At 46.9% G+C, this 19852-nt stretch overlaps 1 protein-coding gene across 1 annotated transcript in view; it reads left to right on the forward strand.

Annotated features, from left to right (window-relative positions):
• SACS (sacsin molecular chaperone) overlaps positions 1 to 19852 on the forward strand; it is a 228363-nt gene that overhangs the window by 21935 nt on the left and 186576 nt on the right. The window contains exons 3-4 of the mRNA XM_034758747.1: positions 11473 to 11512; positions 17743 to 17823. The gene's annotated coding sequence lies outside the window, so the exon portion shown is untranslated. The remainder of the gene's footprint in view (positions 1 to 11472; positions 11513 to 17742; positions 17824 to 19852) is intronic.

Below are 19852 nucleotides of genomic sequence, written 5' to 3' on the forward strand. Positions count from 1 at the left end.
AACAGATCTCTGTAGTAGGCCATCATTGAGAGTGCATGCATGGCCTGCTGACCTTGTCATCAAGGAAAACATGAAACCTACAATTGCTCAGAACTTCTCAAAAGAATTTTATCATTGCATTGCATGGCATAATTTTATTGGCTATCAGGAGGAGGCCATTGCTCCACATGGTGTTGTAGGCAGCAGATAAGTGTAAGATAGCTGCCCCAGAATTGAGTTTTTGGGGAATCCCACTTCACTCTATGTTGTCGAGACTAATACTTGATCAGTGTAGTTGCAGCCTGGTCAGAAACCTGCTTGTTCATTCAGTAACATTGCTTCTCCAAGCAACATGATCCTTGCCAGTAATATTCCTTCCATGAGCTTCCATGATATGTAGAGGAGTGATATCAAACCATATGATGAGGGATTACTGGCAATAACTATAGCCTCATGCCAGATCCTCAGGACAAGCCCTGAGGAATGGATAACAGTGTTGTCAGCCATTTCTATCCCTGGGCTCCAAGGTTTTTAAGAAATTCTGGAAAGATACCATCAGGTCCTTCAGCTTTCAGGAGAGAGAGGGCTTATTTACCTCCTCACTGTGAAGGCCAACGATATGGGCAAGGAGGCGGGTAGTGAGCTTGACTCTTCACACTTTACACTTAGTATACTTGTCCTTTGGTGCTTTTGTGTTCATAAGGAGTATTCTTGTGATCACATCAGCTGAGACTTCAGCCTTTCGATATTTCACTGGGTTTGCAGCCAGAAGCTGATGAAATAGTAGTCAAGGTTTGCGGTTGGAGTGAGTGAACCTCCAGCACTTCAACCATCTTGATCTATCTTTGATGGTGCACTAAGTTCAATGAGTCTAAGAGTTGGGTCACCAAACTTTTGGTACTCCTATAGTAGCCTTTCTGTTTCTGGTTTCCATCATGGGGTTTATCCTTTTCAATAGCCATAAGAGAGGGGTTTTTTCTTGTGGCTATTTGGATAAGCTGGGTGAAATGACTGCAATTTTCAGGCTTCAGCGGAATCTCATTTCAGGCTTCAGCAGAATCTCAATTGTCACAGTGAATCTTGGCCAGTTTTTCTTTCGAAAATTCCATTGCACTTTGGGCTACGACATGATACTGAGATTTCAGTCCCAATGTGGATTATCACCAGTCGATGCTGGCTATGTGGAAAGTTGCCAAGAATAGCTCTGGAGGGTGTTGTAAGGAATTCCAAACTGGTCTTTGGTGAGGAAACTGATATCTGGCTTGTAGTCTCAGTTGCAGTAGGCAGAATGAAAAGTACCTCTGTCTTCTGCATGAAAAAGAAGCTATGTAACTTTGTTTGATGACCATTCCACAAGTGCTTTGCCGGCATTATCATTACTATTATAACACCACATCATGTGGTAGCTATTGAAATAATATATAGCTGTAGGTCAGTGGTCCCCAAACTGTGGGCATGTCCTCCTAGGGGGTATGGATGAATGTTTGGGGGGCACAGTGGGCTCAGGCCAGCCCCCTGGGGAGGGAGCCCCACTGATCCCCATTATGCCCCCAGCTCTGCTCTGGCCCTGGCTGCGGCCCCAGTCCCTCCCACCAGCCTCGGGCCCTGGCCCGACCATGGCTCTGCTCCCGGCTAGGGCCCCATCCCCATCCCCAGCTGCAGCCCTGGCTCAAGCCCCCGGCCTTGACCATGGCCCTGCTCCCTGCTCCCAGCCATGGCCCCAGCCCTGACTGTGGCCCCGCTCCTAGCCACAGATCCTAACTGTGTCTCGGGGGTGGGGCGGGGGGATAGGTGTAAGGTAAAAAGTTTGGGGACCACTGCTGTAGGTAATGGGGAAGAGGGCCAGTCTGTATTCAGTGATTTATTTACATGAGCCACCTTTACCTTGCTGATTCTTTTGAAGATGGTGAAAGTTCCGGAATTGCTCTTGGCATCTATCTTGTTATAGTCCTTGATGCCTTGATTGATGTATGTAACGAGGCCATGTTTCCGGTGATGGAGGGAGGCAATGAGACTATAACCAGCAATACGGTAGCGTGACTCTTGAGTGTCATTTTATGTATGGGTTTTTGAAGGGCAATGACATCAATCATATTCTCTCGCATATTAAGAGCTAAATAGTTGTTTTTAAATTCATTGGGGTGTACGTTCAACATTCGTCTGGCAAATTCGTAGAGCCAGGCCTATGATTCTCTTGAAGTGGCACTTTTTGCAGAGTAACTGTTTCCATTGCAGGTTAATCTGAGACTTTGCTGAGAGACATTGAGATTATAGAATCATAGAAGATTAGCAGGAGCGCTGCCAGCTTTTCCGCCGCCCTAGGGTGGCGGAAGGTCCTACCCCAAAATGCCGCCCCGCCACAGAGGCGGCGGAAGGTCCCGCCGCGGAAATACCGCCGCGGTCGCCGCCCCCCAAATCTCAGTGCCCTAGGCCGCCTAGGTCGCCTAATGGGTTGCGCCAGCCCTGAAGATTAGGGTTGGTAGTTTAAGGCTGCTATCAAATCCCCCCTCACTCTTCTCTTCTGCAGACTAAATAAGCCTAGTTCCCTCAGCCTCTCCTCATAAGTCATGTGCCCCAGGCCCCTAATAATTTTCATTGCCCTCCACTGGACTCTCTCCAATTTGTCCACATCCTTTCCATTGTGGGGGGCCCAAAGCTGGATGAAATACTCCAGATGTGGCCTCACCAGTGCCGAATAGAGGGGAATAATCACTTCCCTCGATCTGCTGGCAATGCTCCTACTAATGCAGCTCAATATGCCGTTAGCCTTCTTGGCAACAAGAGCACACTGTTGACTCATATCAGCTTCTCGTCCACTGTAATCCCCTGTCCTTTTCTGCAGAACTGCCGCTTAGCCAGTTGTCCCCAGCCTGTAGCGGTGCATGGATTCTTCCGTCCTAAGTGCAGGACTCTGCACTTGTCCTTGTTGAACCTCATCAGATTTCTTTTGGCCCAATCCTCCAATTTGTCTAGGTCACTCTGGACCCTATCCCTACCCTCCAGCGTATCTACCTCTCCCCCAAAATTAGTGTCATCCACGAACTTGCTGAGGGTGCAATCCATCCCATCATCCAGATTATTAATGAAGATGTTGAACAAAACCAACCCCTGGGACACTCTGCTTGATTCCGGCTGTCAACTAGACATCAAGCCGTTGATCACTACCCGTTGAGCCCGATGATCTAGCAAGCTTTCTGTCCACCTTATAGTCCATTAATCCAATCCATACTTTTTTAACTTGCTGGGAAGAATACTGTGGGAGACCATATCAAAAACTTTGCTAAAGTCAAGATATATCACGTCCACCACTTATCCACAGAACCAGTTATCTCATTATAGAAGGCAATTAGGTTGGTCAGGCATGACTTTCCCTTGGTAAATCCATGTTGACTGTTCCTGATCACCTTCCTCTCCTCCAAGTGCTTCAAAATGGATTCCTTGAGGACCTGCTCCATGATTTTTCAGGGACTGCGGTGAGGCTGACGGGTCTGTAGTTCCCCAGATTCTCCTTCTTATCTTTTTTAAAGATGGGCACTATATTTGCCTTTTTCCAAGCATCTGGGACTTCTCCCGATCGCCACAAGTTTTCAAAGATAATGGCCAATGGCTCTGCAATCACATCAGCCAACTCAGCACCCTTGGATGCATTAGATCCGGCCCCATGGACTTGTGCATGTCTAGCTTTTCTAAATAGTCCTTAACCTTTTAAGGTTCTTTCACCTCTGACCTTCTCCCCATATTGCGCTGCCCAGTGTAGCAATCTGGGAGCTGACATTGTCTGTGAAGATTGAGGCAAAAAAAGCACTGAGTACTTAAGCTTTTTCCATCTCATCTGTCATTAGGTTGCCTCCCCCATTCAGTAAGGGTCCATCCCACACTTTCCCTGACCACCTTCTTGTTGCTAACATACCTGTAGAAACCCTTCTTGTTATCCTTCACAGTCCTTGCTAACTATAACTCCAATTGTGCTTTGGCCTTCCTGATTACACCCCTGCATGCTTGAGCAATATTTTTATACTCTTCCCTAGTCATCTGTCCAAGTTTTTTCTTCTTGTAAGCTTCCTTTTTGTGTTTAAGCTCACCAAAGATTTCTCTGTTAAGCCAAGCTGGTCGCCTGCCATATTTGCTATTCTTCCTGTATATCAGGATGGTTTGTTCCTGCACCCTCAATAAGGCTTCTTTAAAATACAGCCAGCTCTCCTGGACTCCTTTCCCCCTCATATTAGCCTCCCAGGGGATCTGCCCATCAGTTCCCTGAGGGAGTCAAAGTCTGTTTTTTTAAACTCCAGGGTCCGTATTCTGCTGCTCTCCTTTCTTCCTTTTGTCAGGATCCTGAACTCGACCATCTCATAGTCACTGCTGCCCAGGTTGCCACCCACTTCTGCTTCCCCTACTAATTCTTCCCTGTTTGTGAGCAGCAGGTCAAGAGGAGCACGACCCCTAGTTGGGTCCTCCACCACTTGCACAGGAAGTTGTCCCCAACACTCTCCAAAAACTTCCTGGATTGTCTGTGCACTGTTGTATTGCTCTCCCAGCAGATGTCAGGGTGATTGAAGTCCCCCATGAGAACCAGGGCCTGTGATCTGGAAACTTCTGTTAGTTGTCTGAAGAAAGCTTCATCTATCTCATCCTCCTGGTCTGGTGGTGTATAGCAGATGCCCACCACATCACCCTTGTTGCTATTGCCTCTAAACTTAACCCAAAGACTCTCAACACGCTTTTCTCCAGTTTCATAATGGAGCTCTGAGCAGTCATACTGCTCTCTTACATACAGTGCAACTCTTCCACCTTTTCTCACCCGCATGTCCTTCCTGAACAGTTTATACCCATCCATGACAGTGCTTCAGTCATGTGAGTTACCCCACCAAGTCTCTGTTATTCCAGTCACATCATAGTTCCTTGACCATGCCAGGACTTCCAATTCTTCCTGTTTGTTTCCCAGGCTTCTTGCATTCATGTACAGGCACCTCAGATAACTAGCTGATTGCCCTACTTTCTCAGTATGAATCAGGAGTGTTTCCTCTCGGTATCCCACTTCCCCACTTACCTCAGGACTCAGGTCACTGTCCCTTGGCAAGCTCGCCTAGTTTAAAGCCCGCCTCACTAGGTTAGCAAGCCTGCCTGTGAAGATGCTCTTCTCTTTCTTCATTCGGTGGATCCCATCTCTTCCTAGCAATCCTTCTTTCTGGAACAACATCCCATGGTCAAAGAATCCAAAGCCCTCTCTCCGACACCACCTATGCAACCATGCATTTACCTCCACAATTCAATGGTCCCTACCTGGGCCTTTTCCTTCAACAGGGAGAATGGACAAGAACACGACTTGCACCTCAAACTCCTTTATCCCTCTTCCCAGAGCCACGTAGTCTGCAGTGACCCACTCAAGGTCATTCTTGGCAATATCATTGGTGCCCAAGTGGAGAAGTAGGAAGGGGTAGCGGTCCGAGGCCTTGATCAGTCTCGGCAGACACTCCATCACATCCTGAATTCTAGCTCCAGGCAAGTGGCACGTTTCTGATTCGATGACAGATTGGACAGTCTCTTTCCACCTGTGATAGACCCTATGCCTTCATGGGATCTAAATTTAGTTTTGTTGGTGTTAATGGGTCCATCTTTTGAGCCTATGGCTGCTTGTTTATTTTTACATCTCTACATGAAAGTAGCATTCCTGTAGCTATTACCTCAGCCAGGAGGGTAGCAGCTATAAGCATTAGTTGCTGACCACCCATAGACAGCCTTCTATTAGGACATGGTTTATTTACAACCTCGCCCTAAATTTTTAACTAATGTGGTGTTGGACTTCCACTTTAATCAGTCTGATTATTAGCTTTTTTTCCCAAAGCCTCACTGTCAGAAAGATTAAAAGAGCTCCATACTTTGGACATCTGGAAAGCATTAGCCTTTCACTTGGACAAGACTGAACAGTTTAGAGTGTTTCCTCAGATGTTTGTTTCCTTTGCTGACAGAATGAAGAAGTCTCTTCACAGATAGGAACTTACTGGCTCTCATCCTCCATATTTCTGTGCTATGACATTGCTAAGGTTCCTGCATCTGAGAGAGTTTTTGCACATTTAAGGTCCTTAACTTGTGGTGTTAACCAATTTTTACCAAAATATTCCTGGTTTTTACAAAAGCTATTCAATTTTTTCCCACCCGAATTTTGGACCACACAATTACAGGAAAATGCTGATTGTTAGAAAATTCAATACATTACATTAGGTAGCTGTGTTTATATTAATAATAAATTAGTCTAAATGAAAGGTTGTCTGAAGCAAGACAATGTAGTGGAAGATACACACATGTATACACGTGCATATGTGTACATACTGTTAATGTGCAGAGCTTGAAATAACCAAAGCATTAAACTGTTCTTACTTTCAATATTCTTACTTTTCTCTATTTGTTGATTTTTTTTCTGTCCTCCTGTCCCCTAATATTAATCCCAATATTTAACAAGAAAACTGTGAAATTAATTTTTTGCACCAGTTTTCACCCTTTTTAAACATTTTATAATAAACACCAATATGTTCTTGGGAAATTGTAAACAAAATAAAAACTGAAAACGAAAGACCTTGAGCATATCCTACAAGAGAAGAAGCACCATCTACAATGCTCAGTCAGATGTCCATCAGTGACATTTGCAGTGATGCAACTTGGTCACCTGTATTTGTGCTGCAGTTCTTGTTCAGGTAGATTCTGAGATCCTCCTCCATTCTGAATGGCTTGTGAGTCACTGTGTCAGAGTGCTGTGCAACAGCCGCTGAGCCAGCATGCTGATCTCTGCAACTCCAATTAGTTGCCCTGAAGCATATCTCACTGTGGAAACTGTGCCCAATTGATAAATTGGGATGGCTGGAGAAAGTTAAAATGCTAATTAATTCATTGGCCCAGAGGGTACATAAGGCACAGGAAGGAAGTGCGCAAAGGAGGCAGAGAGGGAGCAAGAGCGAGGCAAGCTTATGGAGCCAGAGCCACGAGAAATCTTCCCCTCTTTGCCTCAGGAGCTAAGTGCTCCATGGTACATGATGCTGCATAGCCCGTAAAGGTGGCAGGAAAGAACAGTGTAAATAAATCACACCTGGTGTTTCACCAGAAGAAGGTCTCCAACCCATTTGTGAGCTAGAAGGTAGGCAGGGGTGAGAATTTGTCCAGGATCTTAGCCAGCATGAGGGTTTCTGTAGTAGATACAGAAAACTCTGCAAAGTTTCCAGCAGTCCCAACATCTGGAGAGGCAAGCCTTGCTCGCCTGGCAGGCTGAGCAAGAGAAGAGCCTGCAGGACTTTATAAGAGAACAAGCCAGCAGTAGCTTTTACAGAAGATGGTGAGTCCTGTGGCGGGGAATGGCAACCAGGTACAGCCTCGGTCTGTAAGAATGGGCCCTGACAATGACCCTGATGAATTCCTGGGCACCTCTGAGAGGGGCCCGTGAGTGCAGACTGAGACAGGGAAACCTAGGTCCTGCTGCTAGTCCCCTATTTGACTGAGGAAGCTGGACGATGAGCAGGCAAGAGACTAAGAGAGTGTCAGGATGGCCATCCTAGATCAAGTCGGCCTCTCCACTGAGAAACACTGCCAAAAATTCCAAGGTGCGAGGTGGACTAGGTGGGGTGTGATTGCCCCAGGCATTCACCCAAAAATTGATAGATTGGGTGATTCATTGGGTGAGGCCAGATACCCAAATGGTAGGGGAAGTAATGGATACTTTGGTGTTTGGAATAGTTCTTTCAGGACCTCTCTGAGAATATGAAACTGTGGGTAGACAGCATTAACCGGGCACTTTGGATGTGGAAGTAAAATTGATGAAGGACTTTGTGGATGTGGAGCTTCCCAGCAAAGTGGGCCAACCCTATAGAGGACTGGAACTTGGTAGGAAGTTTTGGGAATCTGCCGCTGTAAAGGGCGTGGAGAAGAAGAACAAAGAGCCCAGACATGCTGCGGCCAGGGTTCGCCCATGACATGTTTCCAGCGTGGGTGTCAGTGACACACGAAAAAGGATTGCTTGTACATGGAATGTAGTTTTGCAGCTGAGCCTGGACAGAAGGAAAGAAAAAAGGGAAGAAGTTGTCCACCATTACTGGACACATGAAAGGGTCCTGGTAGACATGGCTTGTGCTTGCTCCCTCATCCGGTGACAAGTTGGTGAAACTTTACTGGCTGGTTCCAGGACCAAGTGTGAGAATAGTATGTATCTGTGGGAATAAAAAGCACCGTCCTATGGCAGATATGCCCCTGGAAGTCTGGGGGAGGTTTAATTGGAAGCAAATGGGATAAGGGACAGATTGACCCACTGTATTGTATTTCCTATTAGGAAAACAAGATGCTGTTGGGACCCCAGTCAGGGAAACAGAAAACCCAAGAGAGGGGAAATGAAGCCCAAAGGGAAGGGAAAAAAAAACAAATAATTATTGGCAGATTTAGAACACTGTAGACAACAGAGCCTAATTAAGGTGAAAGGGGAGGAAAAGAGAGTCCTCCAAGAAATTGAGGAGGAGAGGATAGGAATTAAGGAAGTAAAAACAGAGGAGAAAGACAACCTGAGCAACTTTAGTGGTGATCAAGGGACCCATGGAGCCACCCCTAATGCAGTGTGAAAGAGCAGAAGCCCAGGTGCGCTTTGTATGGTTGGGAGAAACCAAGGCCCTGAGCAATCAGGGGGATGAGGGAAATGCCCTCTATCCACCGCCAGATACAAAAGGAGAGAATAGGGAGAGCAACCCCTTAGGGTCCCCATGGTGTGGCGACTTGTGGGCCAAAACAGAGCTGAAGGGCATCCTCCACCACCAAAAGTGTGATTTATGTGGGCGGAAAATGAGTGGACACCAACAAAGATGACCCAGATTGGTAGTTCTCAAACTGGGGTGCACGCCCCTAGGGAGGTGTGGAGGAACGTGGGAGGGGCATGTGGTGGGGTTGGGGCCAGCCCCCACAGGGGTTGGGTAGGTTGCTCCACACTTCTAGCCACTCTCTGCCCCCAGAACAGCTCTGCTTTCAGGCTCAGCTCCGCCCTTATTCCCTCTCTGCCCCCAGACAAGCACCAGTTGGCCCCTAGACCAGCTCTGCCCTCATCCCACTCTTCCCCCAGACCAGCTCCACCTCTAGCCTTAGCTACTCCACCAGCTCCATCTTCAGCCCAAGCTCCGTCACTGTGCTGTAACGGATGAGGGGGAGGCGCAGACAGATTCTGTTACTGGTAGGGGCGAGGGGGGCACGACTGGAAAAGTTTGAACACCGCTGACCTGGATGATCATCCTAGGGACCAAGAGAGGCACCTCTGGTAAGCAAGGGAGAGCTTGGAGAAATAAAAGTCTGACTGTCAGATAAGGAGGCGAGGTGCGTCAGAGAGTGGTGGACAGCAGCAGCTGAGCCAGCACGCTAATCACGGCAACTCCAATTAGTTCAGGGGTTCAAACTGGGGGTTACGAGGTTATTACGTGGGGGGTCACAAGCTGTCAACCTCCACCCCAAACCCCGCTTTGCCCCCAGCATTTATAATGGTGTTAAATATATTTAAAAGTGTTCTTAATTTATAAGGGGGGTCACACTCAGACACTTGCTGTGTGAAAAGGGGTCACCAGGACAAAAGTTTGAGAACCACTGAATTAGTTGCTCTGGAGCACATCTGATTATGGGAATGGCACCCAGTTGATAAATTGGGATGGGATGGAGAGAGTTAAAAGATTAATTAATTCATTAGCCCAGAGGGTACAAAATGGGGGCAGAGAGGGTGTGAGAGGTTGGCTTCCTTGGAAAGTCCAAGCCATGAGAGATCTCTCCCCTCCTGGGCTCTGGAGCTGAGGGCTCCATGGTACCTGATGCTGCGTAGTCTATCAAGATGGGAGGAAAGACCATTGTAAATAAACCACATGTGGTGTTTCACCAGAAGGTCTCAGCTGATTTGGGGCTAGAAACTAGGTAGGAGCATGTCCACCTTACCACAATCACCTAGAATGGAATAGATGTGTACAATCAGTGAAAAAATGGTCACTGCCTATTCTGTAATTGTTCTTTGAGATGTGTTCTGCATGCCCATTCCATGACCCACCCTCCTTTCCCTTCTGTGCTGGAGTCTGTTACTGGACTTTGGTGAAAAGGAACTGAAGGGGGCTTAGGCGACTCTGCCCTTTATGTCATCAACTGGCAGCACAAGTGTGCAGAGGTAAGAGGGAGAGTTTTCGGCAGGAGTGGGTTAAAGACAGTGCTGGTTTATAGGCCTGGAACAGTCAACCAGAAAGTGTAGCTCTGTTCACTGGGTCCAGAAGAGCAAGGGAAGTGAGGGTGCCCTGTGTGCCCATATGCTTGCTTTGCATGGAGAAAGAGGTGGTGTGGAGTAATGTGATCTGTGTGTACTAAACATACTAATTTATTATGAGTCATTATGATACTTTATTAAAACTTTGATTTAAACTTCCTGTCTTTCTCTTGTATTGGAGCATAAGCTTTCTTGGGAGAATACCTACTTTGTCAGACGCATGTAATGGAAATTTCCAGAGGCAATTTTGCCTCTGGAAATTTCCATTACATGCGTCTGACGAAGTGGGTATTCCCCCACGAAAGCTTATGCTCCAATACATCTGTTAGTCTTAAAGGTGCCACAGGACTCTCTGTTGCTTTTCACAGATCCAGACTAACATGGCTACCCCTCTGATACTTGTCTTTCTCTTGTTTCCCAAGCACTTACAACAAATAGGTTGTTCAAAGAAAATTACAGAAAGTTAAAAACACAAACAAGCAGCCCAGTTGCTACTTCACAGGGAATGCAAATGTTAATAAAAGTGTAAAGTGCAAACAAAACCAACAGTAATATTAATCAGTGCAATGTCACTGGTGATGGCATATCGCCAACGTACCTGTTCTCCTGTGGTAGCACAGAGATAGAAAGAAAGTGTACATCTGCCCATGCATACTTCTATTCCAGAAATGTATTCATTATTCCTCACCCCACTCCAGAACTGTCCAGTGACTGCAGGATGTGGTAGCATGGAGAGGGTTCCATTGGAAGTAGCTATCCTGGGGCAGCCTGTGAAGGGGCAGATGCAGGTGCTGGTATCATGATCGATCGGCTAGGCAGCTGCTCAAACAGTTCCCTCTCTTGCTATCATTCCTGCTTCCTCATTGGCCTGTAATGCTCAAAGTATTCAGCCACCATTCTCTCCTTCCTTTCCCTGTCCTACTTCATTATTTGCCTCTGCACTTCTAGGTGCTCGGCCAATCTGCAGCCCAAGTCCTTCTGCATGCCCTGCAGTTGTTCCCTGATGCTTTTTCTTTCCCCCTCTGGTTCAGGGTTCTCTCCCCAAGAGGCCTGCATGGTTGAATTGGTCCAGCAGAGGTAGGAGGCGGAGGCAGAGGCAATGGAAGAGCATATTATAATTTTTTTGTCCAGAGGAAAAAAGAAAAGTTCCTCCCCTTTCATGTTCTGTCACTACAAAGCCACAAGTTGCAACTTTCATTTCCTTGATATACCTTTATTTTATTTCTTTACATTTGCCTTCTCAGAAGCAGTTGCATCTGAGGTCACAAGCCCAGTAAGACAATGGTAAATATTTCATATTTTATTTTAAAATAATTAAAAAATTGTTTTTGGCTTGGGTGGTGGTTGGAGACCACACACCAAAGACCTTGTCCCAGTGATGGTTTAATGTTATTTCAGTCAGTGGTGGTATTGGAAGATGTTAATTTTTGGAGATTTTAGATTGGAAGAAGGAACAAGGGCCTCTGGTAGGCTGTCACCAAGGAGATATTTAGTCATCTAGTGACTGATTTATCCATTTCCAGTCATTTATTTGCTTGTAAGCTATGGAGGGTTTTGGGTGGGAAGTTTGCTACGCCCAGGAATCTCATGGACTATCTTGAGTTTTTCCTGTATGAAAAGTTCTCAAGCATAATCAGCCTGGAGTGGACAAAAATTCAGACAAACATAAGCAGAAAGCTAGATGAGGAAGCAGTAATTTACAACAAATGTGCCTTTTCAACTTCCCCCTGCTCTGGACAGCGGACCAGCAGTACCCAGCAATACTTTAAAATACTCTGCACTTGATACAGCCACAGGTCACGCAGTGGGACTTATTACCAAGCCTGTCTCTGACAATGCTTTAATGTACTGACAGTGTGAGAAAAAGAAAGTGCAGTATATATAGATAGATCTGCATATATACTCGTGCCACACACAGCTCAGCATCTGCAGGCATTGTTAAATTTGTAATCCCAGGTCCGAACTCATACAAGAATGTGTGGTACAATAAATCAGTAGTTGCGCATTTAAATTCCCCCCTTCCCCCCATTTGGAATCCATCTTGGATCACACACGTCTAGGGGAGGAAGAGGTGACAGGAAAATGACATGGCTTCTACACTCAGCTGAAGCAAAGGCTGCCACACAGCACAAAATATCCTCCATAACAATAATTGCATTGGTCATAAACCAGTTTTTAGTTTTGGATGGTAGTGGGGTTTGGGTTAAAACCTGGGAAAGAACCCAGGTCAGCTGTGCAGTGAAGATGTAATCTGTGAGTGTTTTTCGGAACTCACTGAGGGTTAGAGTCTAGTGCTTGGCGCACCTACAGTTCTTAGCTCCAAGCCTGTGGTACACTCTGCATGCTGCCAGACACCTAGAGACTAGTGTACCACAGCACTCATAGCAAGATCCTGTACTGCAATCAGTTACAATATGTAATTCTATGAAAATCATATAACATTAAGCAGGTTTGTATCATGTATGGGTTTGACTAAACATACTCTTAGGTACAAGTAGGAGTAGTATAGGCAGTGCTTAAAGTGCATGAGGTTGGAATGGGTTGCAGACCTGGGAAATAAAATGTCTAAGAAGTGAGCCAGGTAGCTGAGGGGGTATACATTTTCAGTTCCATCTGGGGTGAAACACCACCCACTCTGACTGGCTGCTTTCCCCCTTTGGCTACTCTTCCCCAGGAGGTAGGCAATCAGTGCTGCTTCAGGAGGCAGGGAGATCTCTTTCCCCCTTCCCTCGTTCTCGCAGAAGGGTGGATAAGGAAGATGAGCCCAGAAGCTCAAGGGGTTCCACTCCCTCCTTTCCCACCACTTCTATCAAGGCTGAATCCCCACTCTGGCACTTTGAGTACAGAAGGTGGGGACCCGCAAGGATTCTAAAAATTAATACTTGCCACTCCAGGCTTGTATTAAACTCCCAAGGTTACAGCTTTTCTCTGACCTTGGCTTGGTAAGCGCTGCCACCACCCAAATGCAAAAAACCCCAAACCCTGGGACACAGGAAAGAGCACTTGGGAATTCCTCCCCGTGGGGTACCCTCAAGTCCTTTCACCCTTCCTCCCCCCTCCCCAGGGAAGATCTGAGAAAGAAAACAAAGGAAATTAGTTGTTGCCATCAGCTAATCAGACAGCATATGCACAAACCTCTTAGGACACCAAAAATCCAGTCCTGTTCTTAAAAAAGATAAATTTTATTAAAAACAAAGAGGAAGAAAATACATCTGGAACTTAGGTTTTTGCTAGATTTTAAAAGAGCAATTCCAAAAATTAAGCACCCAAAATAGCTTTCTTGGGGGGTTCAGCTTAAAGGTTACAAGCAAACAAAAGCATCTGGAATTAGCACAGAGGAGATCTACAAGCCTTAAAAAATAAACAGAAATAAACCTGATCGCGTCTAGCTAAACATTCTGATTTACTTACACATTTGGAGTTTCAGATAAGTAGTTCTAGGTATGACCTGATGATTTATGATCATACCTGGCTTAAAGCTGCTTACAGCATTGCTGCTCTATCCCTCCAGTCCAGAGAGAACAATGGAGAGACAAAGGGAAAGCTTTTTTCCCATTTTAAAAAGTTCTAGCTTTCCTATTGGCTCTTTTGGTCAGGTGCCCATTCCCTTTTCTTTACCTGGGGACTTTTAACACTTTACAGGTAAAGCAAGGAGCCACCAAGAGGGACTTTATAGCTAACTGGCTGTCTGGGTGTCCATAAAAGGGAGCTCCCCCCCACTTTATTTATCGCACCTTCCTACAAACAATGGGATGGCTTCACTGCTGTCCTCCCCCGCCCTTCCCACTCTGCAACATCAGGCTTGGGCAGGGGAAGAATCCCCCTTCAGCCCCCTAGGCTTGGGAGAGGGGAGTAAAGACACCCCCACCGCCACCAGCAGCTGCAGGTACAGCACAGGTAATGCTGCATGGCCAGAACAGATGTGGGGACTGAACTGTTGTGGGGGCAGAATTGATGGGAGGCTGAAAGGAGTAGGATAGATTTGGGGGCTGAATTGATGGGTTGGAGGAACAGAATTGGTGGAAGGCTGGAGGGAGCACAATTGATGCGGGAACAGAACTGATTTTGGGGTTGGGTGGCAGATTAAATTACTGGGCAGGGGGATGGGCAGATATGGGGGTGAATATTTCCTCCCCCCTCTTTTTCCGACAACTTTATGTAGAAGCTGGAAGAGATGGACTTTTTGGAAATCACCATAAAACAAGATAGAGTTTTCAGGTCTAAGGACTGAATAGCTGCACTCTATTACACTATTACTACAAAAATAATACCAAAGGGTACTTGAATATTTGTAAGTAAATATAATTCTATAAAAGTATTTTAAAGTTTAAGGTCAGATTGATTTTACTTTCCAATTATTACCTTATTTTATTTCCATAATATGAACCTCTTTCTAAGTAGTGTAACATGCCATGTTGGTCTCTGGATTTGAATTAATGTTTTTACATTAGAATAAATGGTAGTTAAACTAAGATTAATCTTGAAGGCTTTGAAGCTTAATTCTTTAATTACAGAGTATCAAGATGGCATTTTTCAACACTGTTTTTTGCAAAAATGTCATTTTATTCAAGGTTGTCATGTTGACATGACATGGTTGCCCCAATACTTTTTACTCTTCAGCCAGGTTCATTTTACTGGTTTATTTTTGCTGCAACTGTACAGTTCTTTATTTCTGAAGTAAAGAAAATAATTGTGGATATAATTAATTCAAATTCGCCTTTCATTCTGTCTATTTGATCTTTGCCATTTGTGAGTTGTGTTCTATACTTGAAGTCATTTACTTAACCATTGCATTTTCTGGAAGCTCAAAATTAAAATATAAATGCTATTTACTTCCCTTTGATTATAAAATTAATTGTTAATTAAAGTTAATGATAATGTGTGATGATACCTGGTGGGAAGAAGTTTTAAAATTCCATGACAGATTAGCTGGAGGTTAGCACGACCTTTCTTGGTGAATAGAGGCCAGAGAGGTTTGTTACGTTATCAGCCGAAATAATTTTATTTATTTTAGGAAAACATGCTTTGCTGTTATTAGGTCTGCACACAGCTCATTAATATACAGCCTCATTTTTGTGGAGGAATCCGAACTCCACAGCCCTTAGAAAATTAATATATCTCAGGCATGTTAACCTATTACATGCACTCTCCATAATCTTTTCTGTTAGTTAAATTGTCTATGAAAAGATAGTCCAACTTTCAAGCTATTGGAACTACTGTAGGCTTTAAGCTTGGAGAGGTAGCTGTAGTCATAGTTAACCTATCATATTAAATATACCCTTAGTTGTCAAAGTTGTGCCGAACTTTTCACTGCACTACTCCAAATTATGTTAATGGGAGCCTTCCTCTGCTGTGTGGGGCATGGGTCACATGCTGGTTTGAACTAGAGTAAATGGTGGATTCTCTACAACTTGAAGTCTTTAAATCAAGACTTGAGGACTTCAGTAACTCAGCCAGAGGTTATGGGCCTATTACAGGAGTGGGTGGGTGAGGTTCTGTGGCCTGCAATGTGCAGGAGGTCAGACTAGATGATCATGATGGTCCCTTCTGGCCTTAAAGTCTACGAGTCTATGGGCATGTCTATATAGCAAAGAAAAACTCATGGTTGGCCTGTGCCAGCTGGCTCGGGCTGCAGGGCTATTTCATTGTGTAGTTTTCTGGGCTTGGGTTGGAGCCCGGGATCTAGGACTCTTTGAGGTGGGAGGGTCCCAGGGCTCAGGCTCTGGCCCAAGCCCGGAAGTCTGTGCAGCAATGAAAAAGCCCTGAAACCTCTATGTGGCTAAACTAGACACATTGCTTTGAACATATAGCAAATAATATTGGAGCAAGTTTTCAGACGGGGTCTTTTGCATGTAATTGCACGTTAAGGTCTGATTCTGAAATAGTTCTCAGCTTGGCTTCCTGTTCGGTGGTTGCTCTTTTTGCACCCACAAATAATTATGAGCCTGTATGATAGCAGTTAGACATCTGGTTACTTGATTGCATTGACAAATCAGATATTTAAACCTTGAAGTGCTATCATTTGTTCTTGAAAAATAGCAGCCATTTCTGAAAATCATTAATCAAGAATGTATTTAAATGTTCTTCAATGCCATATTTCAGAAAATGGAATTCCAACCCCAGAGAAGCCAATTAAAAGAAAAATAAATGACAACAGAGAGTATGTAAGAAGGAAAGTAGGAGGATTAAGATGGACTCTGAAGAGCAAATAGCCAAAGATGATAAAACAATAACAAGATGTTCTTTAAGCATATCAGAAGCAGAAAGCCAGTCAGACAATTATTAGGTCTTTGGGGTCATCAAGGAGTAAAGGGAGCAATTAAGGAGGATAAGAACATTGCAGATAAGCTAAATTATTTCTTTACATAAACCTTCACCACAGAGGATGTTGGGACGTAACTACTATGGACTTTCACTTTTCAGGTAATAAAGATGAAGTACTGCTAGGGATTAAATATCTATCACAGAGTCTCTGTTATGCCTTATATTAACTCAATACCCAACTTTCATGACTCTTTGTGGCTCTTAGTCTGTGCCACAAAGTCCTCATTCACTAGACCAGTGGATTTCAAACTTTTTTTCTGGTGACCCAGTTGAAGAAAATTGTTGATACCCGCAACCCAACGGAGCTGGGGATGAGGGGTTTGAGGTGTTGGAGGGGCTCAGGACTGGGGCAGAGGGTCGGGGTGTGGAGGTGAGGGCTGTGGGGTGGGGCCAGGAATGAGGTGTTTGGGGTTCAGGAGGGGGCTCTGGGTTGGGGGGGCTGAAGGCTGGGGCAGGGGGTTAGGGTGCGGGAGGGGGTCAGGGCTCTGGACTGGGGATGCAGGCTCTGGAGTGGGGCTGGGGATGAGGGGGTTGGGGTGCAGGAAGGGGCTCTGGGTTTGGCAGGGCTCAGGATTGGGGCACGGGGTTGGGGCATGGTTACCTTGGGTGGCTCCCAGTCAGCAGCGCAGCGGGGGTGCTAAGGCAGGCTTCCTGCCTGTCCTGACACTGCGGACCGCGCTGCACCCCAGAAGTTCTTGCCCACAGGCATGCCCCCCCATCTCCAATTGGCTGGTTTCCGGCTAGTGGGAGTGCGGAGCCGATGCTTGGGGACGGGGCAGCGTGCGGAGCCCCATGCCCCCCCCCCATCTAGGAGCCAGACCTAAGGGCACAGCGTGGTGTCAGAACAGGTAGGGACTAGCCTGCCTTAGCCAGGCAGCACCGCTGACAGGAGTTTTAACGGCCTGGTCGGCGGTGCTGACCAGAGCCGCTGCGACCCAGTGCCTTACGTTCTGCAACCCAGCACTGGGTCGCGACCCACAGTTTGAAAACCACTGCCCTAGACTATAACATCCTGCTTCCTGCTACTTTTTCCCCAATGAACTCCTGACAGAAGAGGAAGGAGTGAAGAGAAAGAGAGCAACTTTAATTATACATAACCATTGAGATTTTCACAACTATCAGTTAATATAGTGAATAATCTTCCAAACTCTCACAAATCACCTATCTCTGGTATTGTACCTGCCTTGTAGATCCCTGAAGACCTTTTCAGTTACTATGCAGAAAGATCTGTGCATAAGGATGACTATCCTCATTTTCAACTTACTCAAGAGGTGAGTCTGGGGGGGACATGGACCTTTCCCTAACCCCGCCTCCCAGCGACACAGCTGGGGCTGGGGCAAGGGAAGTGTAGCGGGCTGGGGCTGCATCGCTTCACTTCCCGCCATCAGTGAGTACAGGGTTTGATCCTTTCCCCAACCTTCCCGCACTCACCAGTGGCGGGAAGCGGAGAGTCGCGTCTGGGAGCTGGCGGAGTGGAAGCAGGCTGGGGCCGAGTCGCTCCACTTCCCGCCACCAGGGGGGAAGGGAACCTTTCCTTAACACCACCACCCCCCACCCCTCAGTGACACGGCTGGGGCCAGGGCAAGGGAAGCGGAGCGGGCTGGGGCTGTGTCACTCCACTACCCGCTGCCGGTGAGTCGTGGGGGGGTGGGGGGAGGGAACCTTTCCAGTGGTGAGCTGGAACCGGTTCGCATGAACCAGTTGTTAAATTTTGAAGCAGTTTTAGAACCGGTTGTTAACCCGCTTCCCTGCGAGGGGGCCCTGTGGCTTTGATGGGCTCCGGCCAGGAAGTGATGTAATTCCTCCTCTGGCCGCCGGGGGCACTGCGCTGCAAGAGCTATGTGGGCCGCCACCTGGCCCTGGGCAAGGGCCCTGTTGCTGCTACTGCTCCCCCGACCCCTGGCCCTGGGGCTCCCGCTGCTGCCTGGTGGATCCCCGGATGCTCTGCTGGGCCTGGGCTGCGTCCTGCTGCTTGGGCTGCTCCGAGCTGCTCTCCCCATGAGTACCTGCCACCCTGCTGGCAGCTTGCCCCTGTCTCCAGCCAGCCCCGCAGCCCCTGCCCGCAACCAGCCCCTGCTGCACCCCCTGCCCTGCCCGCACCAGCCCCACACCCCCTCCCCACAGCCAGCCCCTGCCGCACTCCCTGCCCTGTCTCCAGCCAACCCCTGCTGCACCCCCCTGCGGCCCTGCCCAAATCCAGCCAGCCCCACACATCCCTGTCTCCAGCCAGCCCTCACCCCCCTGCCCTGCCTGCAGCCAGCCCCTACCTCCAAACAGTCCCTGCCCTGCCTCCAGCCAGCCCCACCCCCCCATCTCCAGCCAACCCTGCACCCCCTTGCCTCCAGCCAACCCCGCACTCTCCTGTCTCCAGCCAGCTCCGCACCCCGTCCTGCCCGCAGCCAACCCCCTGCCTCCAGCTAGCCCTGCCCCCACGCCCCTGACTGCAGCCGGCCCAACGTCCACTGGTGCCCTGTAGTTCCCAGGGCAGTAACCCTGCACACCTGCTTCAATGAGGGGGTCAGGGAGCAGCTGGGACCCACACATGTGCACACCCACCCCCAGGGAGTGGTGGGGACCCACACATGTGAAACGGAGCTCATTTCTAATTCAGGCCCATCTTTTTAAAAAATAACTTTAGGTAGGGTTAACATACATCCGTATTTTCCCGGACATGTCAGGCTTTTTGGTTCTTAAATCACCGTCCGGGAGGGTTTAAGAATTCCTCCTGGGAAAATAACGCCACCCGATATAACATGAATTTGGATATAACACAGTAAGGCAGTGTTCCGGGGCGGGGGGAGGGGCGGGGCTGTGCACTCCGGTGGATCAAAGCAAGTTTAATATAATGCGGTTTCACCTATAACGCAGTAAGATTTTTTTGGCTCCTGAGGACAGCGTTATATCGAGGTAAGAGGTGTAATTGATAAACTTAACATTAACAAGTCACCGGGACCAGATGGCATTCACCCAAGAGTTCTGAACTCAAATGTGAAGTTGCGGAACTATTAACTAGTATTTGTAACCTGTCCTGTAAATCGGCTTCTGTACCCAATGACTGTAAGATAGCTAATGTAATCAATATTTAAAAAGGGCTCTAGAGGTGATCCCGGCAATTACAGACCAGTAAGTCTAATATCGGTACCGGGCAAATTAGTTGAAATAATAGTAAAGAATAAAATTGTCAGACACCTAGAAGAACATAAATTGTTGGGCAAAAGTCAACATGGTTTCTGTAAAGGGAAATCGTATCTTACTAATCTATTAGAGTTCTTTGAAGGGGTCAACAAACATGTGGACAAG

This window comes from Trachemys scripta, chromosome 1 (assembly GCF_013100865.1).
Source record: "Trachemys scripta elegans isolate TJP31775 chromosome 1, CAS_Tse_1.0, whole genome shotgun sequence".
Classification (NCBI taxonomy): Eukaryota; Metazoa; Chordata; order Testudines; family Emydidae; genus Trachemys; species Trachemys scripta.